This window comes from Dromiciops gliroides, chromosome 4 (assembly GCF_019393635.1).
Source record: "Dromiciops gliroides isolate mDroGli1 chromosome 4, mDroGli1.pri, whole genome shotgun sequence".
NCBI lineage: Eukaryota > Metazoa > Chordata > Mammalia > Microbiotheria > Microbiotheriidae > Dromiciops > Dromiciops gliroides.
This window is the reverse complement of record NC_057864.1, coordinates 124,942,428-124,952,308: the sequence shown is the minus strand read 5'-3', so window position 1 is coordinate 124,952,308 and position 9,881 is coordinate 124,942,428. Positions and strand designations below refer to the sequence as shown.

At 42.6% G+C, this 9,881-nt stretch overlaps 1 non-coding gene across 1 annotated transcript; it reads right to left on the bottom strand.

The window, feature by feature from the left end:
• Positions 1-3,544: 3,544 nt before the first annotated feature.
• TRNAT-UGU lies at positions 3,545-3,617 on the bottom strand. Its single transcript has one exon. It is a non-coding gene; the product is annotated as a tRNA-Thr (tRNA).
• Between the last annotated feature and the right edge of the window lie 6,264 nt (positions 3,618-9,881).

Here is a 9,881-nt window from a genome sequence, read left to right as displayed (position 1 = left end):
TTTTGCTTCTATATCTCTAGTACCTATAATTAGGTGCTTAATAAACGCTTGTTGAATTGATGAATAAAACAGCATTTCCTCAAACTGACAGATCTTCTGGCCTTTTCTCTTCAATGATTAGCCAACATCTACAATTTCCTTGCCCAAGTCCCCCTATTTATTCCTTAGGGTTCTTATTTTAGATTTAGTTGTAGGAATTTGGATTCTGTCAGGAGGCTAGGAATCCTGTGCCTGACTATGATAGAATGAAAAATCCCTGGATTAGAAGAATGATGACCCTGACTTTGTTTCCCCATATTTTCACTCTTCATATCTTGTGTTCTGAATCCCATGGGGAAGAGGGACTTCATAAATGTATAGTGTAAGACAATCTAGTCAAGATTACTCTGGATATAGGTACGTAAACTGGGAATGAACTTTAATTTCTCAAAAATGTAGGAATGGACTCGATACAAAGTAGGGCATCGTGAACATCATGCTTTAGTCTCTTCATAAGCTAAGTGATGTATCTAGAGAAAGGAACTGAAAGATTGGCCTTAAACTGTTAGATTGGAAGCTGGCTGGATAGAGGTGGAATGTTGCTTTCTGGGTAGAGTATCTTTTTTTTTTTTCTGGACGATGAGAGCAAAGCCTGCTGGTGCCAGCTATTCATGGAGGATGTCAGTTCTATTTGAAAGAAATCCTTGGGCTGTTGGGGAGCCAAAACAAATGCAGCTATTTTTTATAGCCCCAAGGTTTGAAAAAATACATTATATTAAAAAAAAACACCACACTTAGATACCAGTGCCTTCTCTTTCTAAACAGAAGGCTTTTGGGGGAGAAAGGACTTGATGGCAAATGATATGGTTAAGGTGTCAACAATTTGACAACACACTATTAAGCATCTCTTGTGGGTGCAGAAAAGTCAACCCCCTTATTAGTTCTGCCAGTTGAAGAAAACATAACCAGGATACTTATTCTTATGTTTTGGCACCTGAAGATCTGAAAGTGTTTTGGACTGATTTATTTCCTTCCCTTGCAGGATACCATTCCTAGTTTTCCTAATGCATGGATGCCAAGTGGTAGATATATATTAATAGGTCCATATGAGGATGGCTCCTGAGAGCATGCTTTCCCAAACTATGGTGCATGGAACCGTAGTTTTCTATGTGATATGAATAGGGGTTACATGAAAAAATTACTTGCTAGCGATGGCCTCCCCCCCCCACATTCCATTAAATCATGCATAAATCACATTTGGGAGGGTGAAAATGCCTTATTTTCCCCTATTTTGGGGGGAGGGTTGCAGGGTAATGAAGGATAAGTGACTTGCCCAGGGTCACACAACTAGTGTCAAGTGTCTGAGGTCAGATTTGAACTCAGGTACTCCTGAATCCAAGGCAAGTGCTTTATCTACTGCACCACCTAGCTGCCTCCTCCCCTATTTTTTAGAGACATTTCTCAGAACCTGCTTTTTCATTTAAAAAATTAGACCAGCATTTATAGTTCTCTCAGTTTATTTCAGGCCCAGAATTAATTTCATGGCCAGATTAGTTTATGGAACACTACTTTAGAGCTTATTTCACATTTACAACAATTCTAGCAGGTAAGCAATGGATAGATAATAGGTAAGCAAATAGATATGACTTAGCTTGAAGGTCATTTAAAGGGTCAGAGGTTCTTGGCTTTCAGATTTAGTTCCCAATTCTGCAGACTGTTTTTTAAAATTAATTTTTCATTAAGAAATGAACAAACACCAAATAAGATGAGCATTTCCATATACAAAGCAGAAAAGAGGCTTACACATACAGCAGGGAATCTTCATGTTACAGAACTTGTTTCTCCAAATAGACAACAAATCCAACATGGCTTAAAAGCTACCCTGTTTCTCTGTTTCCTATCGACTTTCCTCCTGTTGTCTTTTATGCATTTAAAAATATTTCAGTAACCATTTCTTATTTGTTTTTTTCTGTTTTGGTTATCTTGTTGCTACACTCCTCCATCTCAAATTGAAAAAAAAAAAAAGCACAAAATCCTTGCAGGTATAGTCTTCCAAAACAAATCCCTACATTGGCCAAGTCTGCAAAATGTCTCATTCTGCACTTTAAGTTTATTATTTCACTGCCAGTAGGTGAGTGCGTGTGTGTGTGTTTACACTTATTATTACACATCCTTGGAAACATAGTTGGTCATTTCATTGTTCTCATATATTTCTTAGTTTTTCTTTACATTTTCCCTCTTTAGTTTTCTTTCTTTCTTTTTTTTTTTGTTATTTTATAAGTTGCTTTCTGGGTTCTGCTCTCTTCACTCTGCATTAAGGTCCCCTACGTCTTCCTGGTTTTGTCTAAAAGGCCCCTGTCCTAGTCCTGTAAACTTATTGACCAGCAAGGGCAGAGGTACAAAAGTCGGATGACTATTTGTTATCAAGGGGATTCTTGTTCATGTATGGGGTGGACTGGATGGCTTCTGAAGTTCCTTCCAACTTTAAGACTCTGACTTGGCATTCAAGGAATGAAATAGAAGCCAGCTTAAAGCAATGCTGGATAGAAAGACTTGGGGCTGCCCCACTGCTGATGTTCATTCAATTAAATAGGGATTTACGGAGTTCCTCACCTAGCTTATTAAGTCTAAATAAAAAGAATTAAAAGAAATAAGAAAAGAGTTGCATAGGTATGCACGCGAGGGAGCTACATTTGGAACGAGAGAACCTGAGCTTGAATTCTAGACCCGCTACTGTGTTCTCCAGGACAATCAATCAACTAAAACCCATCTATTTAGTCCCTACTATGTGCAGCGAGGTTCGCACCTTGGAACCATAGCTGGGGGACAGGAGGGGAAGGGGGAGGGCCCGGGCCAAGCGGAGGCTGCGCGGAGGCCACACCTCCCAGCATGTCTTTGTACGTTCGCAGAGGCAGGACCTGATACCTGATCCCCGCCCCTCCCCTTCTGCAGCCCTGGTCCGGCTCCCAGGTGCCACGTGTCATTGTTTTTGCAGGCAGAGCGGAGGCCAAGCCCCCACGCCTCTGGCGCCCCCTGCCGGCTGCACGGAGGAGCGGCAGGCGGCCTTGGCTCCGCCCGAACCTACCGGGCCCCACCCTCCCTGCTCCCTGCTCCCTGCTCCCTGCTCCCTGCTCCCTGCTCCCTGCTCCCTGCTCCCTGCCACTCTCAGGCGCGCGGAGTTATTCCGTCGGTTTCCGCAGCGCCGTCTCTCAGTGCAGCCTGGGGAGCTGGTGTCTCGCGCAGGGCCGCCTCCACTGCCTTTCGCTTAATGCAGTGCGCTCAATGAGGACTCGGGGGCCCCCCGCCGCCCCCCGCCCGCGTCCCCGCAGGTGCCCGTGGTCCGGCAGTCCAGAGCCCGAGCGCTTCGCCTCCTCCCGAGCAGCTGCTGCTTCGCTTCCGGGCCCCGCCTAAGGTGCCCTAAGCATCGCGGCGCTTTTGTCTCCTTGTAAAGAGAAGGGTTTCTTCGAGCTGCTGCAAGTGACGCTTTCGGAAACCGCGCCTCCGTTTCTTGGAACCTGTAAAATATATTTTGAGAGGGAAGAAAAAAAAAATGCAACTAAAAGAGAGGCCCCAGCGAGGATCGAACTCGCGACCCCTGGTTTACAAGACCAGTGCTCTAACCACTGAGCTATGGAGCCACCTATCATCCCTTCTAATATAATTGAATGATAGCGAGCTTTAAGCCGCTTCCGTTTTCTATTAACTTCGTTTTGATGAGCATCGTTTCCCCCAGGAGTGACCCTTCTCTTTCGCGCCAAGTAGAATTTACAGATGTTTCGCTGCCTTTTGCAACTTAAAAGAACGAATTAGGAAAACAAAATATCACCTAGGGGCGGGGCTCCATCGAATTCCCTGCCAATTTACATAGTTAATTAAACAAGTTAATTACCGCAACGGGGTGTTACAGTTGGTTGCCTGTAGTTTACGTTGGGTTGGAATGATTCCACACCCTGAAACAAGGCACCCTCTTGTTGCCGTGGCTTACAGACTCTCCAGAGTTCACATCCTGAAACCATTAAGCACTTTGGGGAAAATGCTGCACTACTGGAATCCTCAATCAATTAATAAGCATTTATTAAGTGCTTACTAGGGGTCTAGCGCTGGGCCAGGCCTGGGGATACATACATACATACATATATATACACACACACATATATATATATACATACACACACATATATACACACACATATATACATACATACACACACATATACATACATATATATACATATACACACACACACACACACACACATATATAAATGAGACAGCCTTTGCCCTCAAGGAGATTACATTTTAATGGGAGACATAACTGACGTGGAAGGGTGGATCGAAGAAGAGCGTTTTGATCTGGGAAGTCCCACCGACGGTTAGGGGACAGGAAGGGCAGTCCATTGACGCGCCCTTTCCAGAGACAAAATTAGCGTTGGCTGGATTACAATTCTCTGAGCAAGAGGTGAACAACAGGGCCTGGGGCCAGGTGAGATGCCGTGGCAGGGAATAAATTGACTAGAGTGAAAGTGAAGATGTTTGGTGTTTGGTTGCTGCCAGTGCAGCGCTAAGGGACTCAGTTCCTAGTAGACAGGTTCTCTGGGGGCTGGAGCAGGAGCAACCGTGGAGGCGATGAGGAAAATGGCCAGGGTGAAAAATGGCCACGTGGCCCGTGGTCCTACGTGTTGCTTAGTTATGAAGAGAACCTTGTGACCATGTAGTGAGGATTTCTCAGGTTTCTAGCTAGAGAAAAGGGATTTCCTTGGCAAAAGGATGCCAGAATCCATTCTTCTAGCTTGGGAAGAGGGAAATTTTTCGGCAGCTCCAGCCAAATCCCAAGTTTCAGAGTTCAGGAATCTGGCCTTCTATTGAGAGAAAGAGTTTTCTAAGCTGCGTGTTTGGCTGGAGAAAAGGACCTTGCACGTGGCCCTGGGGGTTAGATGAAGAGCAGCTAGATAACTGAAGCCACGGTATGTAGGAGCAAAGGACTGGACTTTATAGTTCACTATTGCAGCCGGGTATTCCATGGTTTGGGTCGAATGGGAAAGGGGGAGGGGAGGAGGTTGAATGTCTAGTAGCTACAGATGTGTTATCCTTCTGGGGGAGTTAAAATCTTCAGAAGGTCTCTCTGATTTCACTAGAATTTCAGAGATTGACAGACTACCAATTGTAATTTCATTTCCCTTCTGAGGACTCCAAGACCATAAAGCAAGTCCAAAGCCATAAAGCAAAATATTTGTATGAATAACTAGAGGGGATAATGTTGAGGCGTTGTCTGTTTAGCAGCCCCGAGGCAATTTCCTTTCCAGGGAGCAAATCACAGGGTGGCCCTATGATTCTGGGGACTGAATGTGAACCCATGGAAAGAAGCAATCACCAGAGGGATTGTTCATGGGCTATTAGAAATCTAATCTGTGTTCACTGTTACGTTGAGTACTTGTATGGTATCTATGAATACATTTTGGAGACCTACCCACAACGTTTATTCGGAGTTTAACAAGCGCAGATTTTGGGGTAGGGACATCATAAGCCAGAGTTGTTAATTTTGGGGGAAGTACCCAAGACTGAGCCAGGTCTGTGTAAACTTAGAGCTTGGGGACCCCCCACCATAGATTACATTTACATACGTTTATTTCAGTTGGCCCTCACAACAGCAAGTGAAGTAGGTTTTATTCCTATTTTGCACTTTAGGAAATGGAAACAGAGATGAAGTTATTTATTCATGTTAACACACCTAGTAAAAAGTCAGAAGCAGGATTTGAACTCTGGCTGTGCTTTCTTGAAGTGTACTAATTTAGTGACCTCCTTCCACTCTTTCAGTTCCAAGGATTTGGCTAGGATGATATTAGGGCTTGAGGTGGAGGGAAAAAAAAAAGAAACTGGTTCTTTCCTACTCTTTCCCACTAACTCTGGTAACCCATCTTCCTAAAACCTTTTCTTGGAGGAGAGGACAAGAGGTAGAAAGAGGAGAGAAAGGTTAGGAATGTTGTTGAGGCTTTCCAGAATGGTTTTTCTCCTGCACCTAAATGGAATTAAATTCAGGCCTCAAAAAAATTCCAGAATACTTTATGTCTTCTATTATGGAATTATCATCCTTTCTTTCTTAAGTCCTCTCAATAAACATAGGTTCTCACTCAGCTTCACCTCATGCTTTCCCTGTGACTTTTTCCAGTTCCTACTTCCATTTCAAGAGAAAATCCCAGAACAGATTTTGGAAATGCAAGTCAATTGCCCTGAGAAAAGCAGCAACTTGGGAAGAAGAGGAAGAAAACCCAGGTAGCAGAACCACTGGCGATCCATTGGCAGTTTTTGAAAATTGTGCCCCTTGTATATTCCTGTGCCTTGGAAACTTTGAGTTTTCACTGTCCCAGGAGACTTGACTTTCCACCAAAGGAATGCCTAGCTGCCACACAGAGTGGATTTTATATGTATTTTTTTTTAAAGCATCCTTGCTCCAGCTCCGTTATTTTTGCTATGACTATGGATGGTGGGGTTGAGGAGGGGCTGGCTAAGTTCCATGTCTTGGGTTGAACTCCAATGGAGCCTCTGAGAATGGGTGCTGCAGGAAGATCTAAGAAGGGGGTAGGTAGGGGAATGAAGCAGTCATGGTAGGGACTGGGGAGTTAGTGACTGGGCTTTTCAAGGACAGAGAAGGAAAGAGGTGAGAGCCATTGGTTTTCTTTTATAAGCCTATGGAAGTCTCTGAGCAGGAACTAGTTCATGAGAACATCAGCAAGACAAGAGAGGCTGGAGGCACAGCTGAAGATAAGTGATAGGCCAGAAGAATAATGGCTAGAAGAGAGGGGAGATTTCCCAGTGGACTTCAAACTTGAGAGCTATTTTAATTGGATAAATCTGCAGTAATAACATCATTTTGAGTGATACTAGTGTTGCTTTCCACAGGAAGGCAGTAATGCTGTTTGGATAGCCAGTGTTCTGAGAATCATGGAAACTCGACACTTCCCTGGAGCTCCCTCTGGTGTTGGGTCTGGTATAGGACAATGGAAGCTTGGTTTTCACTGTGAATAGGATCAGGATAATAGTTAGCAGTGCCTCCTAGTGGTTAAACATTTATAAAAAGTAATATGAAAACACTACAATCCTTTTCTTTTTTTTTTTTTTTGCAAGGCAGTGGGGGTTAAGTGACTTGCCCAGGGTCACACAGCTAGTAAGTGTCAAGTGTCTGAGGCTGGATTTGAACTCAGGTACTCCTGAATCCAGGGCTGGTGCTTTATCCACTGCACCACCTAGCTGCCCCCTACAATCCTTTTCATAGGTGTACATTGAGTGTTCCCCAGTATTCCAGCACACCCTGGAGCCAGCATTACCATTAGCCCTTCTCCTCAAAGGAATGGGCAATGGTAATTCTTGGTCCAGGGTGTTTCAACCCAGTTGCATATATGCCTACGGCCATACTCTGTTGTATCATTATGGTGTAGAGGTGACCATTATTTCTCCATTGCTATGTGGGCAGTGGTGGTAGGTACCACCAAGCTAGAAAGTCTTTGAGTAAGGGCCTCAAAATACACTGGTTTTTGAGGAATAGCTTACATCCTTATTTAGAGGCTACATTGAGAAAGGTTAATTATACCTAAAGGCTAGTTACTAGGTTTTTCTTTCTCCCCCCCCCCCCCCAACCCTCCCTTGCTGTAGCAACTCATGAAACCAATGTTCAGGGTACTCATATCTTTTGAAGTTGACAATAAAATGATAATAAAAAATGCCCTTCATTGGGATTTCCTGTGTATTGGGCCGTTAGCAGCTGCCTATGTCTATCTCACAGTCCATGAAAAAAATGAGACAATTACTAGAGTTCAAATTACACTATCTAGGAATTTAAATTCTTTTTTTTTTTTTAAGTGAGGCAATTGGGGTTAAGTGACTTGCCCAGGGTCACATAGCTAGTAAGTGTTAAATGTCTGAGTCCGAATTTGAACTCAGGTACTCCTGACTCCAGGGCCGGTGCTCTATCCACTACGCCACCTAACTGCCCCCGGAATTTAAATTCTAATAAAATACCTTTGCCATTTTAAATAGTTGCTGTAAGAAGGATCTACATAAGATCCTTATTTACACAGAAAAAAAGAGCTTGCCTATTCAAAAGAAAGTAGATGAAGAATGTTAATAGTAAAAAACAAAGAATGCTTATTGTCTAGAGTAGGGGTCTCAAAGTATGGTCCTTATACCCCTGGGGGATTCCTTTGACCATTTTGGGGTTCTGTAAAATCAAACCTAGTTTCATAGTGATACTAAGATGTCATTTGCCTATTAAAATACTCCTCCCCTTTCCAACCACATGTCTGTGTGAGGCCAGATTTCTTCATATACTTCATACAAAATATCATATGACAGCAAATTGAATGCATAAGTAGATATAAAGATCCAGCTGTCTTCTATTAAGCCAAACATCAAAGAGATTTGCAAAAAAATATGTAAGATAATGCCACTATTTTCACTAAATTTTTTTCTTGTTTTGGAAACTATAATTTTTTTTCATAAAAAAATGTCATGTATATCAACATGTAATGGGTTCATTATTGTCATTTAAAATGTATTAATAAATACATATTTAAAACTTTGTGAGATTTTATTTTGAATATAGTAAATATCAATAGATATAATCCACATAAACAAAAACTATTTGGGATCTTCAATAATTTTTTAGGGTAATAAAGGGAAGGGGGGCAGCTTGGTGGTACAGTGGATAAAGCTCTGTCCCTGGATTCAGGAGGACCTGAGTTCAAATACGGCCTCACACTTACTAGCTGTGTGACCCTGGGCAAGTCACTTAACCCTTATTGCCCCACAAGGGAAAAATAAAAAGAGTAATAAAGAGCCCTGAGATCAAAAAGTTCTGGTCACATATTGACTTAGAATATCACAAATTAACCATTCTATTGTATTTTTTATTTATTTTGTTAAACACTTGCCAATTACTTTTTTTTTTTTTTTGAGCAATGAGGGTTAAGTGATTTGCCCAGGTGTCACACAGCTAGTTAAGTATCAAGTGTCTGAGGCCGGATTTGAACTCAGGTATTCCTGACTCCAGGGCTGGTGCTCTATCCACTGCGCCACCTAGCTGCTCCTCCCCAATTACATTTTAATTTGCTTTAGGCTCCACTTGGAAGTTTTGTGGGCTGCCTGTGACCCACAATGCTTGAGACCTCTGGTCTATACTTGTGATGCCCGGTTGGGCATCCTAAGCTTGTTCATTGATACACATATCATTTCATCTATCTGTACATGTACTGGTTCAGGACGTAAATCTGAGACGAACATCAAATAGGCAATGAAGCAGGCTCAGAACTGAATGGGCTGGGGAGGAGGGGAACACTGGCTAGATTACTTCTGGGAAACCTTACAGTTATTTAAACCCCAGGCTTCTCTCTGAAATAAAGGCATATATATATATATATATATATATATATATATATATATATATAAACATGAAATATCCTTTTCCTGATACTATTTGTCTATATATCATGGTATATACCACAGACTCTGATTAATTGAATCCTATGCTCACTTTTGGGGCAGCTTAAGTGATCCAGTGGGTAGAGCTTACTAGCTGTGTGACCCTGGGCAAGTCACTTAACCCTGTTTGCCTTAGTTTCCTCATCTGTAAAATGAGCTGGAGAAAGAAATGGCAAATCACTCCAGTATCTTTGTCAAGAAAACCCCAGGGGCAGCTAGGTGGCACAGTGGATGGAGCACTGGCCCTGGAGTCAGGAGGACCTGAGTTCAAATCTGATCTCAGACACTTGACACTTACTAGCTGTGTGACCCTGGGCAAGTCACTTAACCCCAATTGCCTCACTAAAAAAAAAAAACGAAAAACCAACCCCAAATGGTATCACAAAGAGTTGGATATGACTAAAAACTACTGAATAACAACAATAGGCTCA